This window comes from Melozone crissalis, unplaced genomic scaffold (genome assembly GCF_028551555.1).
Source record: "Melozone crissalis strain CALT ecotype California unplaced genomic scaffold, PUWL_Pcris_2 ptg000007l_1, whole genome shotgun sequence".
NCBI lineage: Eukaryota > Metazoa > Chordata > Aves > Passeriformes > Passerellidae > Melozone > Melozone crissalis.
In genome coordinates, this window is record NW_026535785.1 from 3,415,789 (window position 1) to 3,425,043 (window position 9,255).

The following is a 9,255-nucleotide window of genomic DNA, read 5'->3' on the forward strand; positions in this document are numbered from 1 at the left end:
TTTAATCCCTTGCATGTCACGGTAGGGCACAGCAAAGGAGGGTGCTCATATTGTCTCTGGTTGGCTGCACAGATGAAATGGTGCTGCTGTGACTTCATTGTCCCCAAGGGACTCAGCATGGGCAGCATGTTTTAGTCATGACAGAAGGCAAAACCTGTGCGTGGTTATTTAAGGCAATCACTGAATCACTTTTGTGTTGTGCCTGGTATTGATTCACTCCTAACAGCTCTTGGCTTTCAGCAATAATCTCACTTTACCCTGAGATGTGTCAGGGACTGCACAGGTGGGGACAGAAGAGTCACAGAGCAGCCTCTAATGTGAATTACAGACAGGTTACAATGCAGTGGATAAAACATCTTGAATTAGATACACCTGCCTTCTGTCTTAATGGAGAATACCTGACCTGCTCTCAGGTTTCTGCTTCAAAAGGTGGGCTGGAATCTCCAGCACTTGGATTAGACACTGGGAGCAATCCCATACTTGTTTAAGGAATAGGTAGGTGATTTATCAAGCTGCTGCCAGCTAAAATCAGATTATAATGCAATAATACAATGATATCTTAAACACTGTGGTAATGATGCCTTCTACCCACATAAATTAGGAAAACTCTGCAGTAGGTAAAACAGAGAAGTTTCATCTGAAACTTGAGTGGACAGCACATTTGAAGGTACTTATTACCCAAAAGGATGCAGGTACATTGTGCTTCTTCTCTGCAGGGAAAAAGAACCAAGACCTCTCCAGGGATTTTCTGAGGAGTTTGCAAAAAAGGCCTTTTTATCATTTTAGAAGAGCAATTACTAAACCACTTCAGCCATGGAGTACCAGCAGCTGTCTATCTTCATTTTTCCTGAAAATGTTAAAAGTGCAAAATGCACTGAGCAGCTGTGGATTATTTATGGTGCCTTTACTACCCATGGTCTCAAATGCACTGTTCCACATTGAAGGAATATGCCTTACCATGAATGATCTGTGAAACAGACAGTCCTAGCAGTTCAGTACTGAAAATGGGATGTCTTGAGGGAAAAAATAGAGCTGGTGAGAGTGTATTTCAAGTAATAAAGTGCATTCAGTACTAATTAATCTGTAAAGTGACAATATGAACAGACTGGCTGGATCCTCTTTGTCTGGTTATTTTGCTGTGTGCCAACACAGAGCTATTCAGGGATACCAGAGCAGTTTGTTAAGTACATGACTGGGTGGTACATGACTAAAATTTCCTGGAATTACATATGCACTTGACTTTTCATGCACAAAAAATCTGACTCAAACCTGTGCTAGGTTAGCAGTGCCATTTCTCACTTGTGTTTCAAAAAACTGGCTGAAGTTTCTGGCTTCGAGTCTGCAGATTCTCCTCCAAGACAACCATTTTGTTTGCCCATTGCACTGCTACTGGAAGGGGACAGCAACTCTCCCCACGCAAGATGAAGTAAGGGGAAGAAATAGTCTCAAAAATCAGAGCTGTTGTCATGGAAACCAGAACAAGGATTTTCGAGGCCAAAATGGATGCATTTATAAATCAGAGACGAGGAAAATCCGACCCTTTTATAAAAATACGTTAAGTGGAAAATGTCTTTATCATAGGAAGTCAGGTATTTACTAGCTCAACAAATGCTGCAGTGTAAAGCAGTATGTGAGTAAATATTTTTTTCTATAATACAATATGATCTCATCAGCACCAGTGGTTCATGCATTTGAGAGAAAGGCAGTAGTAGCCATAGAAACAGCCTGCTCTCCCTGAGTGGCAGAAGGGATCGTGTGACACCCACTTTTGGTGCTGGCCTCACACTCTGCCAGATTTGTGGCTGTTTTTGAGTGTCAGGGGGTGATTTTGATGCATTCCAAGCCACTGGAACCAGTTTTATTCTGCGCAGCTCCACAGCTTGGCATTGCCTTTGAGAGGAGGTACCTAAGGGAGGGAGATTGTTTCTGCAGGATGGGAATAAAGGGTGGCTACAGGGGTGCTTGTAGAAACAGTGCTGTAACTTTTCCTCCCTGTGTTGTTAGAAAGCATGTTGCTACAGCACCGCAATAAAATCAGGGCCATTACACCATGTACTCTTTCAGTATTTGTGTGAAGAGATGTACAAGCGAACAACAAACCTGCTTGAGGCCATAGAGCAAGACAAGGACAGACCTTGGAGAAAAAAAAGTTTTTTTCTTTTTCAATCCCAACCATTTGCACAAAGCATTTCACCACTTCACCTTCTTTTCTCACCATGAATCTCCCCTTCCCCACATCAGCTGCCAGCACAGAGCCCTACCTAAAGGCAGAGCTTGGCTTGGACTCTGATCTCCTGTGACACATTTTCTGTTTAGTGCTGGAAATCGCTGCTTTAAACTGCAACTTGAGCCCTGTCTGGGGACACAGGCTCTGAGTCACCTCTAGCAGCAGCTGATTTACAGGCAGCCCTTCAAAGCTGTCCCAGCTCACTGCTATTATCTTGATCTCACTGGTACCTTCCTCAGTATGAAAGCACAGGTTATCCTCTCGCTTGTTTGCAATGCCTAATTAGGCCCAAGATGTAAAAACCAGGCTGACCTTTAACAGCTCTTTGTACTGGGCAGAAGAGCTGGATTTGCAGTTTCAGACTGCTTGTTGGTAATGATGGTTTCCCTCTCCTGTGAAAAAGCACAACTTGAAAACAGAAACCACAGAGAAAGCTGCTGTGTTCTGCTCTGGAGAGCATCTGTGGGGGACACATCTGCCACACGTGTTTAATGAAGGTACTGGAGTACCCACACATGGAATAAACACTGAGATGGAGCGGTTTATTGTCCTAACTTCCTCCCACAGCTCATGGCTCCAGCGGGGAGCACAGCTGGATCACACAGGATCCAGCTGCTGGATCACACAGGAAGCTGCTGAATTACACAGGATCCAGCTGCTGGATCACCAGGTTTCCAGCTTGACTTTTTACACTCTCAGTGCAAAGAACAGGCGTTGAAAGGGTGGTTGGCCTCTGACCTGGAAACTCCCTCAGCAGGAGCATAATCTGTGCAATTTAGTGAGAGTATCTTGTGGCTTTAAGAGTTGGTTACCCTGCAGTTTACAGCCTAATGTCACAGGCAAATGACAAAACTCCATCCAGCTGGATCACACAGAAAGCTGCTCCAGAACCAGGCTTTTATAGCCCAAAGTTTTGAAAAAAAACCAACCTGGAACTTATTGGAGCAATTTGAGAAGGTGAGATGTACAAGGACATGACTGCATAATATATATAGTCTGTGTGTATAAATATATACACATACACTCCTGGGAAAGGCATGAGGCAGGAACAGCTTCCTCTCCCACGCTTTGATCTGGTGTCTCACCTTTTCCTGGATACTCTTGGAGCAGAGATCCCCACACTGAGCAGTCAGAAACAACTGGGTGCTCCCACAACCTGCACTGGTTTTGTTCTGGGCAATAACCATCCCATGCTGGGCTCTGGGTCACTTTGTGAAAGGTAACCAAAGGCTTTGGACTCTGAGAGACACACTCCATACCAGGACAGAACTATGGGAAGCAGTCAAAAAGATGCGTTACAGTGGAAAATAAACTGTGCTGCACAAACAAGAAGAACAAAGAATGAATAGATCAAATCCAGCCCAGGTGGAAGGGAAGAAGCTGTGTGGGAAAAGGAGCTGCTCATAACAAAGCAGGGCACTTGTACAAACCCCTGAAACGGCAAGAAATTTATTTGTTTCCTCAATGGCTCTTGACATCACAAGCCATGATCATGTTTCCATCACTTATTTTCAAAACTTAAGGGTTTTTCATACAACAGAGGACAAAACACTGGTTTCTTGTTACATGGTGGATGTCAATACTGCACAGTGCCAAGAAACACAGCTGCCCTGCTGAAAAAGCCTTCCCTCACAAATCTAGCATGTTTCAAGGGGTTTTCTCCCACTGCTTGGAGAAAGAGTCTGCATGCATTAAAGAGGTGAACAAGAGTGAAAATTATTTCAGCAATGTTACCAGAACTTTCCCATCTCCCACTTAAACATGTTTTTGTTAGCCACAGAGTGCTCTAAAATTGTTTGATGTTTTTCACTATGTTTGCACCTCATTGTTTCTGCTGGCGGTGGCACTTCCAGGATTTGGGGTCGGCAGACCAAACAGTCTGACCCCAAGGAGACGATTGTGGTAACACCCTGTGAGGTGATCCATGCTCCCAAACAGAACAGAAAGTCTGGGCCACAGTGTTACTGTGTGTAGTGCTGCCCACATTACATTTGAAATAGAGGGAATTAAGCTGTGTTCTGAGGAAATGAGGAAATGAGACCTTCTGTTTCCATCTGCATCCTCTGCTTTCCATCCTGCAGTACTATATATGGAAATAGCTAAAGTTATATATTTTCTATGGAAGACTTCTTCATTGGAGAAAATACCCTCAACAAATTCTAAAATTCCTTCATAGAAAGCAGCCTGTAAATTAAAAAAAAAAAACAAAACCCAAAATGAAACTAACCAAACAAAAAAAGAAGCAAACCCAAAGACAGTTGATATTTAGAATTCTACCATTTGATTCCTTTACTGAGTTACAAGCTTGTTGTATTCCTCTATGCTTTTCACTAAACACAGATTACAAACCTTTGCAAACAAAACAAAAGAGTTGGGTAATGCAGTAAGTAATCTGGAATTTAATTCAAACTAGGCCTGGGCTAAGCAGAAAATAAACAAAAGAGGCTGTGTAGGATTTCTCAGCATCAGAGGCTGCATATTTGGTAGAAAAGGTTCTCTTGTTAAGGACTGTTTTCCTTGTTGAATTGGCTGTGGTTTATATGAATGTTATCCCACCTGTACGTACATTTTCTAAAATACTGCATGTTCTAATCACAGAATCAGAGAACGGTTTGGAGGTGACCTTAAGCATCACTTAGTTCCAACACCAATAATCAGATTCATCTGTTCACTGCACCCTTTCTCCTTTTATGGAAGACTTGCTTACCAGCAGGCAGAGGGGTTTGTAAAGGGAAGTACAAAGACTTGCAAAACCCAGAACTTCCTTTGTGACTACCTAAGGACTCAGTTTGGGTGAGAATCAGACTTTCTTTTAGCCTTATATGGCAATCCTACAAAAACCCGAAGGCAAATCAGGTGAGAAGCTGTGAAGTTACAGCTCCTACAGCAGCCAGTTACAGGCAGAGCTGAACAACACAAACATAAAAGGCCATGAGGGGTAGGTTTGGATGATACCTTTTAAAGTCAAAAGGATTTTGTGCTGAGGTCACCCTACAGATGATCAGAGGGCCCAGCCTACAACTAGTTTAATCAAATATTATTGCAGGATTTCACTGTGACTGCAGATGCCTTGTGAAACTTCATGTGCCATCAAAACAGGAGACACTGAGCCTAATGGCATTAAAAGGGGTGAAATGATTTTTGTGTTCAGAAACTTCTGTTTTGGAGCCTAAAACATGGAAGGGCCTTTTATAATTTAACTCTTTTAACTCAAATGTGACCTCTATTGCAAAGGGTACAGTTCTGCAATATAATATAACTGAAATGCTGAGTAATAACTGGAAGTGAAAAGCATCAGCTGTGTTTCCTCCATGTGACTTACAGCAGGGCTTATCTGCACTCCAGGCTGCAAGAGGCTTCAAACTGAACGGCTTATTTGGACCTACAGTGCCAATCTCTCCTTCCCAGGAGGTGAACATACCCCAAAATACCCTGCTGAAAAGTGCCTCCGGTGTGATAATGCCATTTCTGGAGTTCTCAGATGCCTGTGGCTGAGAGGGCTGGAGCTCTGCTCACTGCATGTGTGAGTGCAGCTAATTATAAGCTCTTTGGAGCAGAAATCCTGTCTGTCTCAGAGTCTTTGGCACAGCAGGGTCCCTTTCTCAGCTGGCCTTCAGTGAGAGCTCAGTGCGAGGTATGAATCATATCAAAGGTGAATCAGAACGATTCTGAGTCACTGACACCAGAGAGTAACAACCTTAACATATGTATACAAGACTAATGAGCTGCAAAATTTCTCCGTTCCAACTCAAGAGAGGAGAAAAAATTATTTTAAAGAAACTAAAAGATAACTGAGGTAAACCACCTGTGCTTGATATAAACACAGAGCTGCTTAGCTCATAATTTATATTCTATTTCCTTATCTTGAAATAATTTATTTTAACTGAAGGAGACTTACCTGAACTAAGACTTGAACTGAAATGAGGATTACCTGGAACTAAGGTCATCTAAATTTTCTGTGGTATTGGAAAACTAATAAAACCAAACCTACTCCAATTTATTAAAGTAAAAAAAATATACCGTTTTTAAAATAAATAGCTTGGGGTTTTGTGGTTTTGTTTTTTTCACTCTGCAATCAAACACAGGTCTAACACCAGTTCACAAAATTAGCCACAATTGTTTATAGAACCTTCTTTTGTGTTTTTCCTCTTTTTTATACACCAGTGTATTCTAAAATGTCCTTAAAAGGCATCTTTGTGTATTCTCACTTTCTGACTGGCAGAAACAAAGCACTCGAGACACTTCCCCAGCTCTGCTGAGTAGCTGAAAATACACATGAGGAAGTGACGACTCATTTAAGGAGAGCTGCGAATTGCTGCCCTTACGCACCAGGTTTCCAGCTTGACTTTTTACAGTGCAAAGAACAGGCGTTGAAAGGCTGGTTAGCCTCTGACCTGGAAATTCCCCCAGCAGGAGCATAATCTGTGCGATTTAGTGTGAGTATCTCGTGGCTTTAAGGGCTGGAGTTTACACCCTAACGTCACAGGGAAGTGACAAAACTCCATCCAGGAGCAGCAGGAAGCTCGGGTTCGGTTGAGGGGCAGGGCAGACAAACCCACAGCTCACAGTCAGCTCTGTCACAAACGGGCAAGGCTTGAATAAAAAAGGATAAATTGGAGCTAAACCAGGCCAGGTACCTTTCAGCAGCTTTTGACTGATTCTGGAGAAACAGGGTCTTGAAATCATCATTTCTTTGTGAAGATGATACTTGCCACTCAGAATTAGCTGGCTGGTTGTCAGTGCAAGGTCTTACAAGAATCTCAAGTCTTGTATCTCCAGACTGAAAAGAAGTCCTACAGAAGGAGATAAAATATGAAACACAACCAATAAAACAAACAAATGTAAAAATCCAATTGCACGTGAAGCAATACATCCACAGAAAGACTAACCTTTAAAAATAAATTAAAGAAGAAAAAGTTAACTTGAATGAAAACACTTTGTTCTTCTCATTGTGCACGTTTCACTTTGTGGAAGTTCATTAACACTGATGGAAACCAAACACACAGCAGATTTTTTCCAGGACCTGCTCATGTAGCCCAGGGAGGGATTTCCACCAAGAACAGAGTTTTGTCCTCATGGTCATTATGCAGAGTTAATAGGAAAGGGATAAACTAATTTATTACACAGGTTTTACTTCTAACACACAGTGTGTAAAGGGGGAATCCAAGCCCGCTCGGAGCGATGCTGAAGCCCGCAGTGTGGGGAACTTCCTAAACATGCGATGCCATCGTGTGGGCAAAGACATCTCCAGCACTTTCCAGAGGAATGTCATTGAATCCTGGAATGTTTCGAGCTGTTTTGAGCTAAAATGATCATCTCAACCCTGCTACGGGCAGGGGCAATTTCCACTAGCTCAGGATATATTCATATCCTATGAACATACCATTAATTATTTCATTTTTATTTTATGTCGTCCTGATCCTGCTGAAGGAGCTGGGGAACTCCTGTGCCTCTAGTGGTGATAAGAGAGAATCTGGAAGAGCATCCACCCTGGAATTCTGGTCAATCTGTTCCTGAGCTGGCAACAGGAAGAGTATTCTATAGGTTTTTATGAAATTTTGCACCTGTGAAGGTTAAAAAAATTCCCCCCACAATTCAAAAGTGTGATTTAAGTTAATCAAGACTTTTATTCATTCCTGAAAAAGAGCAAAACAGTGGGAGCTCTGCCATGGTTAGTGCAGATAGAATCACAGATTGGGTTGGATTAGAAAGGACCTTAAAGCTCATCTCATTCCAACCCCTGCCATGGGCAGGAACACCTTTCACTAGCTCAGGGTGCTCCAAGCCCCATCCAACCTGGTCTTGAAAGCTTCCAGGGATGGGACATTAATAACTTCTCTGGGAAACTATTTTTTCCCCCTAAATTCTCTTCTTTTGTACATTTCTGCTTTCTGTTGAAAACACACTGATCAGACTATAATTAAAGTCATGGTACCTTGTTGCAGGAATACTCACAACACCAGATTTGTGTGAATTTGCCCATCTCTGGAAGGAGAAGGAGGCTTCATACAGAGCTCAGGCTGTTAAAAAAATCAACCAGAATCAGACAAAGCATGGACAAAAATGGTGTCACTGCTCTGAATGTGAAGGCCTTGGTGTGCTGCAGGAACCAAACCCTGTAGCTGAAAGAACAAGAATAATACAAATGGGATGAAAAGTTGCCAACCTGAAAAAAAGTGAGTTGTGGGACCAGAGTTTTGCAACCACTGAGGTTATAATTTTTTCTCCCAAGCCTTCACATGCCTGATTGAAGGCATGGCCAGTCCTTGTCACCTTGCGTTTGTCCCCTAGCCCATGTACAGCCTTTTTACCTCTCAGCCTCACACCAGCCTGATTTTGCCAGTCAGGAGACAGAAACTGAACCTGTTCATTGACACATTGTTGTGCTTTTCCTCCACTCCCCACTGCCATTGAAACTGACCAGAGCCGGAGCATTTACCCTGAAAGTGACCTGTGTGTGTATTTACTACACACAGTGTATTTACTACACACAGGCACACCCAGCTTTTCCCTTCCCAAAGCCATGAGCTGTTTCCAGCACAGATCAGGGCCAGCAACACCTTCACCCACACACCTTTCTAGGACCTTCCCAGGATAATTTCTGGGATGGTTTTTAAAATGCTTCAGCACAGGGCACCTGGCACCTCAGCCCTGACAGGAGCTGTGAAGGGTGGTTGCTGTGTGCCAGCTACAGCTCTGAATTTTTACTCTTTTTGAAACACTTTTTAGGGCCAGGGAGGCTGAGGGAAAAGGGATGCCTCAGGAAGAAGGGTCCCCTCAGGGAGGAGGGTTCCTGGAAAAGCAGGGTCTCCTCAGAGAAAAGGGTTCCTTAAAAAGCAGGGTCCCCTCAGGGAAGAGGTTTTCATGGAAAAGCAGGGTCTCCTCAGGGAAAAGGGTTCCTGAAAAAGCAGGGTCTCCTCAGGGAAAATGGTTCCTGGAAAAGCAGGGTCACCTCAGGGAGGGCGGTTTCCTAAAGGAGAGTCTCTCCAGGAAAAAGGGTCCCCTCAGGGTGGAGGAGTCCCCTCAAA

General features: G+C 43.2%; 1 long non-coding RNA gene across 1 annotated transcript in view; it reads right to left on the reverse strand.

Moving 5' to 3' along the window:
* LOC128932797 (uncharacterized) overlaps window positions 1–6,991 on the reverse strand; it is a 58,378-nt gene extending 51,387 nt beyond the window's left edge. Inside the window, exon 1 of the long non-coding RNA XR_008482725.1 lies at window positions 6,865–6,991. This is a non-coding gene — a long non-coding RNA (uncharacterized LOC128932797). The remainder of the gene's footprint in view (window positions 1–6,864) is intronic.
* Between the last annotated feature and the right edge of the window lie 2,264 nt (window positions 6,992–9,255).